At 38.6% G+C, this 13,828-nt stretch overlaps 1 protein-coding gene across 1 annotated transcript in view; it reads right to left on the bottom strand.

Moving 5' to 3' along the window:
- Positions 1-13,828, bottom strand: part of CFAP92 (cilia and flagella associated protein 92 (putative)) — a 113,259-nt gene that overhangs the window by 35,435 nt on the left and 63,996 nt on the right. The window lies entirely within an intron of this gene.

Raw genomic sequence — 13,828 nt, 5'->3', positions numbered from 1 at the left:
TCCAACCACAATGGTATTAAACTATAAATCAATTACAAGAATAAACTGGAAAATACACAAATATGTGGAGATTAAATGACATACGACTAAACAACCAATGGGTCATTGAAGAAATTAAAAGAATAATAAAAAATACCTTGAGACAAATGGAAATGGAAATGCAACATACCAAAATTTATAAGATGGAGCTAAAGCAGTTCTTTGAAAGAAGTGCATAGTGACAAATGCCTACCTCAAGAAACAAGAAAAATCTCAAACAACCTACCTTTACACCCTTGGAACTAGAAGAAGAAGAATAAGCAAAGCCCAAAGTTAGTAGAAGAAATAAAATTTAGGAATATCTTATTTTATTGTATTTACTTTACTGCTCTTCATGGATAATTGCAATTTTATCAACATTGAGGCAAGGCCCCCCACCAGCAAGACAATCACCTTGCTGAAGGCTAGATGAGGGTTAACACTTTCTGTCAATAAAAGGTTTTTAAATTCAGTTATGTACATATTTTTAGACATAATGCTATTATACACTTAATAGACTAAAGTATATTGTGAACATAACAGTAATATGCACTGACAAACCAACAATTTTGTGTAATTTGCTGTATTGGGTTATTCACTTTATTGTGGTAGGCTGGAACCAAACACGTTATATCTCTGATGCATGCATGTATGAAAGATCAGAACAAAAGTAAATGAATAGAGACTAAAAAATAGAGACTAATCAAAACAAAGGCTGTTTCTCTGAAAAGATAAACAAAATTCACAAACCTTTAGCTAGAATCACCAAGAAAAAGAGAGAGAGGACTCAACTAAATAAAATCAGAAATGAGTAGGAGACAAAAAATGGGCAGAGGAGCTAAATAGACACCTCTCCAAACAGGACATACAAATGGCCAAGAGACATATGAAGAAATGCTCAACATCACTAATCATCAGAGAGATGCAAATTAAAACAACAATGAGGTATCACCTCACACCTGTCAGAAAGGCTGCCATCAACAAATCATCAAACAACAAGTGTTGGCGAGGGTGTGGAGAAAAGGGGACTCTAGTACACTGCTGGTGGGAATGCAGACTGGTGCAGCCACTATGGAAAACAATATGGTGTTATCTCAAAAAATTAAAAATTGAACTTCCATTTGACCCAGTGATCCCACTTCTAGGAATATAGCCTAAGAAGCATAAAACACCAATCAGAAAGAATATATGTACCCCCATGTTTGTAGCAGCACTATTTACAATAGTTAAGATCTGGAAACAGCCCAAATGTCCATCAGTAGACGAATGGATCAAAAAGCTGTGGTACATATACACAATGAAGTACTATGCAGTTGTAAGAAAGAACGATATCTCATCCTTTGAGACGGCAAGGAGGGATCTGGAAAGTATTATCCTAAGTGAAACAAGCCAAACAGAGAAAGACAAGTTTCATATGACCTCACTTATATATGGAATATAATGAACATAATAGTCTGAGGAATGGGGTAGTCCCAGAGACGTGGAAGTGGGGTACAGACTGACAATTCCCAGAAGAGGGCAGGGGAGAGATAAACCACAGAACTTATACGCAGGTATGCATGAACAATGGACATGAACAACAAAGCTGGGGACAGGCGGGGATGGAGAGGGATTATAACAGACTATGAAAACTTATACACCAACAAATTACATAACCTAGGAGAAACAGATGAAACATATAACCTAGCACCAATGAATCAGGAAGTAATTCAAAACTTGAGCAAACTGATTACTAGTAAGTAGATGGAATCAGTAATGAAAAACCTCTCAACAAACTAAAGTTCAGGACCAGATACAGGTGAACTCTTTACAGGTGAATTCTACCAAACCTTCAAACATTAATTCCAATCCTTCTCAAACTCTTCCAAAAAATATAAGAGGTGGTAACAATTCCAAACTCATCTTATGAGGCCAGCATTACCCGGATAGCAAAGTCAGATTAGGATATAATAAGAAAGCAAAATTACAGGCCAATATCCCTGATAAATATAAATGCAAAAATATTTAAGAAAATATTAGCAAACCAGACTCAACAAACAATACATTAAAAGGATCATAAACCATGATCAAATGGGATTTATTTCAGGGACTCAAGGATGGTTCAACATCTGCAAGTCAGATGTGATACACCATATTAACAAAATAAAAGATAAAAATCATATGACTATCTTAATACATGCACAAAAAGCATTTGAAAAACGTCACCATCCATTTATGATAAAAACTCTCATGGCATACCATTTCATACCCACTAGCCCACTGGCATGGTCAGATAACAAGTGTTGATAAGGAAGTGGAGAAATAAGAACTGTCATTTACTGTTTGTAGGAATTAGGTGGTGGAGTCACTTTGGAAACAGTCCGGCAGTTCCTCAAATAATCAAACAAAGTTACTAATTAACCCAGCAATCTCACTATTAAGTAAATGCCCAAGATAAATGAAAACATATGTCCACTCTAAACTAATACACAAATGTTTATAATACCATTGTACATAATAGCCATTAGGTGGAAACAACCAAAATCTTCATTAATTAATGAATTGATAAACAAAATGTGGTGTATATATACAATAAACTATTATTATTTGGACAGAAAACGAATTAATAATTGATACATGTGACAACATTGGTGAACCTTGAAATCATTTTGTTGACTGAACGCAGTCAGTTACAAAGACCACCTATTATATGATCCATTTATACAAAATGTCCAGAATAAGCAACTCTATAAATATAGAAAATAGATTAATGGATACTTAGAGCTGTAAGTAAAGGATTAGTGGTTCATGGGCAGAGAGGTAGTACAAAGCTTTTTTTTTTTTTTTTTTTTTTATGTAATAAAAATATCCTAAAATTGATTGTGGTGATGGTGGCACATATCTGTGAATAGACTAAAAACTATTGTATATGCACTTCAAATTGAAATAATTATAGATTTCCCTGGCCGGTTTTACTAAGCAGTTAGAGCGTCAGCCTGAGGACCAGTGAGTCCCGGGTTCGGTTCCCGCTAAGGGCGCGTACCTTGATTGCAGTTTGTCCCTGGCCCCAGTTGGGGTCATGTGGGTGGCAACCACTAGATGTCTCTCTCTCTCACACATCGATGTTTCTCTCTCTCTCTTCCTCCCTCTCTCCCTCCCACTCTATCTGAAGATAGATGTAAAAATGTCCTCGGGTGAGGATAAACATAAATAAATAAATAAATAAATAAATAAATGAAATAATGATAGATTTACAAGAAGTTGAAAACAGGATTAGTGTTTTTCAGGGGTTATGGATGGTTAAAGCATGAGGCAGATCTTCATGGTGACATAACAGTTCTGTATCTTCACTGTTGTAGCGGACACACAAATTTACATGGCATAAATTGGCACAAACATGCACACATTGTGCCAATCTCAATTTCCTGGTTTAGTTAGGTACAACCTTTGGGGAGAAATGAGTAAAGAATCCATGAGACCTCTCTGTAATATTCTTTAAACACTTTGAAGTGTACAGTGCAGGGAATTCCAGTCAAGATGTGCTTGCCTCCTCCCACCACCACATCATAATTACAACTAAATTATAGATCATCTTTGAGAACTCGCTGAACAGAACTCCTATAATTAAGGTTATCAAGGAGCCATACTGAGACTGGTAGGAGGGGCAGAGATGTGAAATCAGCTGGTTCTACACCCATGGTATTGCAGTTAAGAAATGGGAGAGATTTCTTATCTGTGGAGGTCCCTCCTGAGGAGTAAGGGCTCCCAGCCCCACATCAGGCTACCCAGCCCAGGTCACCAGTGCTGCTGGAAAGAGGAGTCCCCACAACAGCTGGCTGTGAAAATCAGCAAGGATTCCGTCTAGGTGAGACAAAGGGCTACTGGAGTCCCAGGTATTCCTCTTAAAGGGCCCATGCACATATTTACTTGCTGATGGACTCACTGGCTCTGAGCTCCAGAGTTGGGGCAGCAGATTGAAAAGTGCTAGGGACATTTGAGAAGGAACTAAATTGTCTAGCTTCAGAGAGAGGGCTGGAGAGGCAGCTCTGTCTATGACAGACATTCTTGTAGGCATCACTGTTTCTTTGTTGAGCTCTCCCCCAACCCAACCTGCAGGAACAAGTAGATGCCAAGTCTGAGTCTCTATCAAACTCACCCTACCCTGGTAATTTTCAGAGAACTTGCCCCACCCAACACCCACACAGGCCAGAACCTCTTTCAGTGGCTGATACTCATAACTGGCCAGACTTAACCCATGCTGTAGACTTCCCTAAAATCAATGAAAGGTCAAAAATCCCAAACAAGCAGTGGCTGTCCTCAGGGTGCTATGTACCTCATGCCAAACAGCCCTCAATGTGGCACTAGCGGCTGCTGGCCTCTCACCTAACAGAGTGGGATTTGCTGTTGCAGAGCTCTGGTACTTGCTGAGTCCACTCTTTGGGTATATTGTTTTTGGAGCAAATTCGGTGGTGCTTTGTTGTATTCTGAAGCCATCCACTGGGTGTCTTGGTTCTGGGGCCTCTTAGAAGGGGCTCTGGTGTAGGCCCATGTTAGACATTGCCTATGCCCAGCCTGGGGCTACCTGGTAGGAGCTACCAAGTGACCTTCCATTGATAAGCTGCCTGTGCTGGCCTTGGAGGACCTGGGAGAGGCTATCTTGTGCCCCTGGGCTTTACAGGACACCTACTACATAAACCACCCTGCAAAGACAGGCAGACATAGCAGATCTACCTAATATGTAGAAACAAACATAGGGAGGCAGCTAAAATGAGGAGACAAAGAACCATGTTCCACATGAAAGAATAGGAAAAAACACCAGAAAAGAACTAAATGCAATGAAAACAAGAAATCTACCAGATGCAGAGTTCAAAACACTGATTATGAGGATGCTCAATGAACTTAGGGGAAGGATAGATGAACTCAGTGAGAACTTCAACAAAGAGTCAGAAACCATTAAAAAGAAATAGTCATAAGTGAAGAATACAGTAACTGCAATGAAGAATACATTAGATGGAATCAATAATAGATTTAGATGAAGTAGAGGATCAACTCAGCAGTTTGGAAGACAACATAGTCGAAACACCCAACTGGAAAAATAATAAAACACCCCTCCCCCCCAAAAATACAGAAAATGAAGATAGCTTAAAGGGCCCCCTAGAACAACATCAACGTGTAACATCTGCCTTATAGGGATACCAGAAGAAGAAAGAGTAAATGGATTGAAAACCTATTTGAAGAAATAATGACTGAAAATTGCTCTAACCTGTCAAAGGAAATAGACATACAAGTCCAAGAAGCACAGAGTTCTAAGCAAGATAAACCCAAATAGGCCCATATCAAGACACATCATAAGTAAAATGCAAAAGGTTAAATATAAAGAGAGAATCTTAAAAGCATCAAGAAAAAAGCCTTTAGTTATGTACAAGCAAGTTACCAGAAGATTGTCAGCCGATTTCTCAAAAGAAACTTTGAAGGTCAGAATGGACTGACATAAAATATTCAAAGTGATGAAAAGCAAAGAACTACTATCAAGATTACTCTACCCAGCAAGGCTACCATTTAGAATCGAAGGAGAGATAAAGAAAGAACATCCCAGAAAAGAAAAAGCCAGAGCAGTTCATCACCACCAAATCAGTATTACAAGACATGTTAAAGAGACTTCAAGAAGAAAAAGACAAAAAAGATAAAACATTTTAATAACAAAATGGCAATAACCACTACATATCTATCAATAATTACTTTAAATATAAATGAATTAAACACTCCAATTAAAAGACATAGGGTGTCTAAATAGATAAGAAAACATAGTCCATACATGTGCTGTCTATGGGACTCACTTCAGATCAAAAGACATGCACAGCTGAAAATAAAAGGGTAGAAGATATTTTATGCAAATGGAAATGAAAAAAATCTAGGGCAGCAATATTTATATCACAAAAAATAGATTTTAAAATGAAGGCTATAGCAAGAGACAAAGAAGGCCATTACATAATGATAAAGAGATCAATTCAACAAGAGGATATAGCCCTTGTAAACATTAACACACCCAACGTAGGAGCACCTAAATATATAAAGAAAATATTGATGGACACAAAGGGAGAAAATGACAGTAATACTGTCATAGTGTGGGACTTGACACCCCCTGACATGAACAGAACCCTCGGACAGAAAATGAACAAGAAAACAGTGGCCTTAAATGCACGTTAGAGCAGATGAATTTGATTGATGTTTTAGAACATTTCACTTCAAAGCAGTGAAATATACATTTTTTTCAAGTGCACATGGAACATTTTCCAGGATAGACTTCCTGTTATGACACAAAACAAGTCTCGATAAACTTAAGAAGATTGAAGTCATATCAAGCATCTTCTGAAACCACAATGATATGAAACTAGAAATCAGTTACAAGTAAAACCTTAAAAACACAAACACACGGAGACTAAATAACATGCTACTAAATAATGAATGGATTAACAATGGGATCAAGAAAGACTAAAAAGATACCTTGAGACCAATGAAAATGAAACCCAGTAATCCCAAATCTATAGGACACAATGAAAGAAGTCTTAAGAGGGAAATTAGCATTACAGGCCTACCTCAAGAAACAAACAAACAAAAATTTTGAATAAACAATCTAACCTTATACCTAAAGGAACTAGAATAATAAAAAGAAACAAAACCCAAAGTGAGTAAAAGAAAGAAAATAATAAAGATGAGAGCAGAAATAAGTAAAATAGAATCTAAAACAATACAAAAGATCAATAAAACTAAGAGCTAGTTCTTTCATAAAATACACAAAACTGATAAATCTTTAACCAGACACACACACACAGAGAGAGAGAGAGAGAGAGAGAGAGAGAGAGAGAGAGAGAGAAAGTGCCCAAATAAATAAAATCAGAAATGGAAAAAAAGAAATGACAACTGACACAAGAGAAATACAAAGGATTATAAGAAAATATTTAGAACAACTATATACCAACAAATTGGACAATCTGAAAGAAATGGATAAATTCCTAGAATTGTACAATCTTCCAAAACTGAATTAAGAAGAAACAGAAAACTGGAACAGACCAATAATGACTAATAAAATCAAATCAGTAATAAAAAAAACTGCCAACAAACAAAAGTTCTAGACTGGATGGCTTCACAGATGAATTACAACAAATACTTGAAGAAGAATTGACACCTATATTCTTCGAACTATTTTTTTTTTTTTTTTTATCCTCACCCGAGGATATTTTTCCATTTTTTGTACAGATAGAGTGGGAGGGAGAGAGAGGAAGGGAGAGAGAGAGAGAGAAACATCGACGTGAAGGGACACATTGAGTGGCTGCCACCCGCACGACCAACCAGGGCCGGGGACAAACTGCAACCGAAGTACGTGCCCTTAGCGGGAACCGAACCCGGGTCTCTCCGGACCGCAGGCCGACGCTCTAACCGCTGAGCCAAACTGGCCAGGGCCTTCGAACTATTTTAAAAAATTGAAGAGGAGGGGAGGCTTCTAAACTCATTTTATGAGGACAGCTTTACCCTGATTCCAAAGCAGACAAAGATATTACAAGAAAAAGAAGAAAAAAAAACAAAAACAGAAAATTATAGGCCAATACCCCTAATACACAGATACAAAAATCTGCAACAAAATATTAGCAAACCGAATTCAGCAATAGATTAAAATCTCAAAAATGACCAAGTGGGATTTATTCCTGGGATGAAAGTGTAACTCAATACCTGCATATTACATTATAATGTAATATACCATATAAACAAAATGAAGCATAAAATCATATGATCACATCAATAGATGCAGAGAAAACATTTGACAAAATCCAGCACCCATTTATGATAAAAACTCTCAGCCAAGTAGAAACAGAGGGAGCATATCTTAACACAATAAAGGTCCTATATGGCAAACCCACAGCTAGCATCATACTCAAAGCTCAAAACCTAGAACTATTTTCCTTAAAATTAGGAAAAAGACAAGTTGTCCACTTTCACCACTTCTATTCAACATAGAATCACAGCAATCAGGCACCCCCCAAAAACAAACAAACAAACAAACAAACAAACAAACAAACAAACAACCCAAAACAAAACATAAAAGGCATCCAAATGGGAAAGAAAGAAAACTCAATATTTGCAGATGACATGGTATTGAATATAGAGAACCCTAAAGATTCCAACAAAAACTACTGCAACGTATGCAAAATTAGTACTCAAAGATCAGCTGCATTTTATACACCAATAACACACTATCAGAAAAAGAAATTAAGAAAAAAGTCCCATTTACAAGTGCATCAAAAAATAAAATACATTCACAGAACTGGAACAAATATTCCAAAAATGTATATGAAACCACAAAAGACCCTGAATAGCCTCAGCAGTCTTGAGAAAGAAGAACAAAGTTGGAGGTATCATGTCACATTATATCAAATTACACTATAGGGCTATAGTAATCAAAACAGCATGGTACTACCATAAAAATTGGCATATGTATCAATGGAACAGAATAGAGAGCCTAAAAATAAACCCATGCCTTTATGGTCAATTAATATATGACAAAGGAAGCAATGACATACAACAGAGTAAAGACAGTCTATTCAATAAATGGTATTGGGAAAATTAGATAGATACATGCAAAAAAAATTAAACTACACCACCTTCTTACACTGTACACAAGAATAAACTCAAAATGGATTAAACACTTAAATGTAAGTCACGATGCCATAAAAATCCCAGACGAAAACATAGTAAAATCTTGGACATTCCTGCCCTGGCCAGTTTGGCTCAGCGGTTGGAGCGTCGGCCTGCAGACTGGAGAGTCCCAGGTGCAGTTCCTGCTAGGGGCATGTAAGAAAAAAAAATCTTGGACATTTCTTATAGCAATATTTTTTTCCTGATACATCTCCAGACAAAGGAAACAAAAGAAAAACAAACAAAAGAAAAACAAACAAACAAATGAGGCTACTTCAAAATAAAAAGTTCTGCACAGTAAAGGAAACCATCAAAAAATGAAAAGATGCCCTGGCCGGTTTGGCTCAGCGGTTAGAGCTTCCGCCTGCGGTCTGGAGAGACCCGGGTTCGGTTCCCGCTAAGGGCATGTACCTCGGTTGCAGTTTGTCCCCGGCCCTGGTTGGTCGTGCGGGTGGCAGCCACTCGATGTGTCCCTTTCACATCGATGTTTCCCTCTCTCTCTCTTCCTCTCTCTCCCTCCCACTCTGTCTGTACAAAAAATGGAAAAATGTCCTCGGGTGAGGATTAAAAAAAAAAAAAAAAAAAAAAAAAATGAAAAGATAACCCACTGACCTGAAAGAACATATTTGCAATGTACATCTAATTTATAATATCCAAAATTTATAAAGAACATATACCAAATAAATACTTCAATTAAACAAATGGACAAAGGATCTCAACAGACACTTCTCTAAAGAGGACTTACAGATGGTAAATAGACATATGAAAAGATGCTTAACATCACTAACCATTAGAGAAATGCAAATTAAAACCACAATGAGATATCACCTCACACCTGTCAGAATGGCTGCCATCAACAAGCCAACAAACAACAAATGTTGGTGAAGATGTGAAGAAAAGGAAACTCTTGTGTACTGTTTGTGGGACTGTAGACTGGTGCAGCCACTGTAGAAAGCAGTATGAAGTTAGCTTAAAAAATTAAAAATAAAACTGCCTTATGACCCAGGGATTCCACTTCTGGAAATATATTCAAAGAAACCCAAAACACTAAATTAGAAGATATGCATCCCCTGTGCTCACTGTAGCACTATTTACAATATTGACACTATTTACAAGATTTGAAAACAGCCCAAGTCAAGTGCTCATCAGTAGATGAGTGGATAAAAAAAGCTGTGGTACATTTATACAATGGAATACTACTTGGCTATACAAAAGAAAAAAAGCTTACCATTTGTGACAGCATAGATGGATGGATGGAGAGTATTATGCTAAGTGAAATAAGCCAGTCAGGGAAAGATGAATACCATATGATTTCAGTTATATGTGGAATCTAATAAGAAAAGCAAACAAACAAATAAAATAGAAACAGACTCACAGATACAGAAAAGTGACAGCTGTCATTGGGTGGGGGTGGGGGGCTAAGAGCTGGGTGAAAAAGGTGACGAGATTAAACAAAGAAACAAAAAAAATCGCAGACAACAGTAAGGTGACTACCAGAGGAAAGGTAGGTAGGGGGAGGTAGAAGACGGTAAATGGTGATGGGAGGAGACTTGACTTGGGGTGGTGAACACACAATACAATATGCAGATGATGTATTATAGCATTGTACACTTGAAACCTATATACTTTTACTAACAAGTGTCACCCAGTAAATTCAATAAAAAAGAAATCCAAAACACTAATTCAAAAAGATAGAAAGGAGTATGGTTCAGACTGACAAACCTCAGAGTAGGGGGTGGGGGATGATGGATGAGATCAGCCAAAAAACTTATATGCATGTATGCATAATCAATGGACATAGACAACAGTGCTAGTGGGGTAGGGGGGGCAGATGGGGGATCTGGGGAGGAAAAAGGAGAAACATCTGTAACAAAAATAAATTAATAAAAATTGAAAAACAAGATATATGTATCACTATGTTCACTGTAGCATTATTTATAATTGCTAAAATATGGAAGCAACCTAAGTATCCATTGATAGACAATTGGATAAAGTAGAGGTGGTACATATATATAATAGAATCGTACTTGGCCGTAAAAGAATTGAAGTCTTGGATTTCTGGTCAAGATGGCATGTAGGTAAACGTGGTACTTGCCTCCTTCCACAACCACCTCAAAATTACAATTAAACTACAGAATAAACATCCTTAAGAATCGCCTGTAATGGAGCTAAAGGGAACTCCTACAACTATGAAATCAAAGAAGAGGCCACATCGAGACTGGTAGGAGTGGAGGAGGTGTGGACCAGCTGTTCCTAAACTCACATGTGGTGGATAAAAATCAGCAGGGATACCTCTGCTGTGAAGGTTCTCCCTGAGGAACAAGGGGACCCAATCCCACACCAAGCCCCCCCAGTTCAGGATTCCACTGCTAGGAAGAGAAGTCCTCATAACTTCTGGTTATAAAAACCAGCCAGAATTGAGGCTCAGAGAGGCCGAGGCTGCTGGAGCCCCAGGCAGTTCCTAATTAAAGGTCCTGCACAAGAACTTACTTGGACTTTCTCCCTCTGAGCTCCAGCATGAGGGAGGCAGCTTGAAAGGCATCAGAGACAAATGGGGAAGAACTGAGTTGTTTGGCATTGGGGTGAGTGCTGAAGAGGCAGCTTTCTCCAGGACAGATGTGCTGGCAGAGGCCATTGTTCCTTTGCTGAGCCCTTCCCCAATGGGCTGGCGGACAGCCGTCATATCTGGGACTCCAGTAACCTGGCCCACCCTGGTGATTCCCTGAGTCCCTGCCCCATCCAACTTTTGGCCTACCCAAACTGTTTCTAGTGACTTTACCATAGGATTGGCCTGTCTTGGCTCCTGCTTCAGATTTTCCTAAATTCTCTCAAACAAGGAGCATCTGGCCACAGTGAGTCCCATACCTCTCACTGTTGTCCCAAGCCCAGCAAAAGAAGCAGCCATTGGCAGATCACTTTGTGGCTTATGCCTAGTGACTCCAGGTAGAACACAGGCAGTGGCTAACATTGCCCCAGAGCCAGTACACCCAGTGGACACCTTCAGACCACATCAAAGCACCACCACCCAACCACCTCAAGTGACACACTCAAGGAATGGACTCAGTGGTACCAGAGTCTTGCTCTGTGTGGTAGGCCCCTACACAGCTGATCATCCAAGGTAGTCAGAGATTGGTGATCAGTGTATACAACCAGTTCTTGCAGCTGATCAGCTTGAGTAAATCCCTCCCATTCACGTGCCAATAGCAATCAAGACTCAATTACAACAGAAGGGTATACAGTCTATACCAGGGGTGCACCTCGAGGGCCCAGTGAGTGACCAAGGAGGCTGTGCCACTGGACCCTACAGGACACCTACAATAGGCCACCCTAGGAAGGCTAGGAGACATAGCAACTCTACATAATACATAGAAACAAACACAGGGAGGCAGCCCAAGTGAGGAGACAAAGAAACATGTCCCAAATGAAAGAACAGAACAAAACTCCAGAAAAGAACTAAACATAATGGAAATAAGCAATGTAACAGATCCAGAGTTCAAAACACTGTTTATAAAGATGGTCAATGGACTTAGAATTTCAAGGAACTTTGTGAGAATGTCAAGGAACTTAGTGAGGACCTCAAGAGCATAAAGAAGGACCAGTTAGAAATGAAGGATGCACTGCCCTGGCTGGTTTGACTCAGTGGTTAAAGCATCGGCCTGTGGTCCAGAGAGACTTGGGTTTGGTTCCTGCTATGGGCATGTACCTCGGTTCCAGTTTGTCCCGGGCCTGGTTGGGTCGTGTGGGAGGCAGCCACTCGATGCGTCTCTTTCACATCAATGTTTCTCTCTCTCTTCCTCTCTCTCTCCTTCCCACTCTATCTGAATAAAAAATGGAAAAATGTCCTTGGGTGAGGATTAAAAAAAAAAAAAAAAGAAATGAAGGACGCACTAACTGAAATAAAGAATAATTTACAGAGAATCAATAGTAGAGCAGGTGAAGCCAAGAAGCAAACCATCGATTTGGAATATAAAGAAGCAAAAAAACACGCAATCAGAACAGCAAAAAGAAAAAAAGAATAAAAAAATGAGGATAGTGTAAGGAGCCTGTGGGACAATTTCAAGCATACCAATGTTCACATCATGGGAGTGCCAGAAGGAGAAGAGAAAGAGCAAGAAATTGAAAACCTGTTTGAAAAAATAATGACAGAAAACTTCCCTAACCTGGTGAAGGAAACAGACATACAAGTCTAGGAAGCACAGAAAGCCCCAAACAAGATGAACCCAAAGAGGTCCACACCAAGAGACATCATCATCAAAATGCAAAAGGTTAAACACAAAGAGAGAATCTTAAAAGCAGTTAGTTACCTACAACAGAGCTCCCCTAAGACTGTCAGCTGATTTCTCAAAAGAAACTTTGCAGGCCAGAAGGGAGTGGCAAGAAATATTTAAAGTGATAAAAAGCAAGGACCTACAACCAAGATTACTCTATCCTGCAAAGCTATCATTTAGAATTGATGACCATATTAAAAGTTTCACAGACAAGAAAAAGCTAAAGGAGCTCATCATCACCAAACCAGTATTGCATGAAATGTTGACAGGTCTCCTTGAAGAAGAACAAAAATATGAACAATAACATGGCAATAAATATATATAAACAACTAAATCTACAAACAAAATGAGCAAGCAGAACAGAAACTGACTCATAGACACAGAGAATGTTTGTTGGTTGCCAGATGGGAGGGGGGTTGTGGGGATGGGTGAAAAAGATGAAGGAATTAAGAAGTACAAATTGGTTAGGCTGACAAAACTCAAAGGGAAGGGGGGGGAGGTGGGGCCGGAAGAGAGAAACCAAAGAATTAATATGCATATATGCATAACCAATAGATACAGACAATAGTGTGGGGAAGGTGGGGAGGGGAGGAAGTGGGGAGAAAGGGATCAAGGGAGAAAAAAAGGAAGAACATCTGTAATACATTCTTTACAATAAAGATAAGTTTAAAAAGAAAAAAAATAAAGTGCTTAGAACAAAACAAAAAGAACAAAATCTTACCATTTGTGACGACATAGATAAATCTTGAGGATATTATGCTAAGTGAAATAGGTCAGACAGAAAAAGACAAATGCCATAAAATTTAATTTATATGTATAATCTAAAGAACAAAATAATAAATGAACAAACAAAACAGAAGGAAACTCATGGT

The sequence above is a fragment of the Molossus molossus genome, unplaced genomic scaffold (genome assembly GCF_014108415.1).
Source record: "Molossus molossus isolate mMolMol1 unplaced genomic scaffold, mMolMol1.p scaffold_m16_p_4, whole genome shotgun sequence".
Taxonomy (NCBI): Eukaryota; Metazoa; Chordata; class Mammalia; order Chiroptera; family Molossidae; genus Molossus; species Molossus molossus.
Note: the sequence above shows the minus strand (reverse complement) of the source record. Positions and strands in the feature narration are given on the sequence as shown.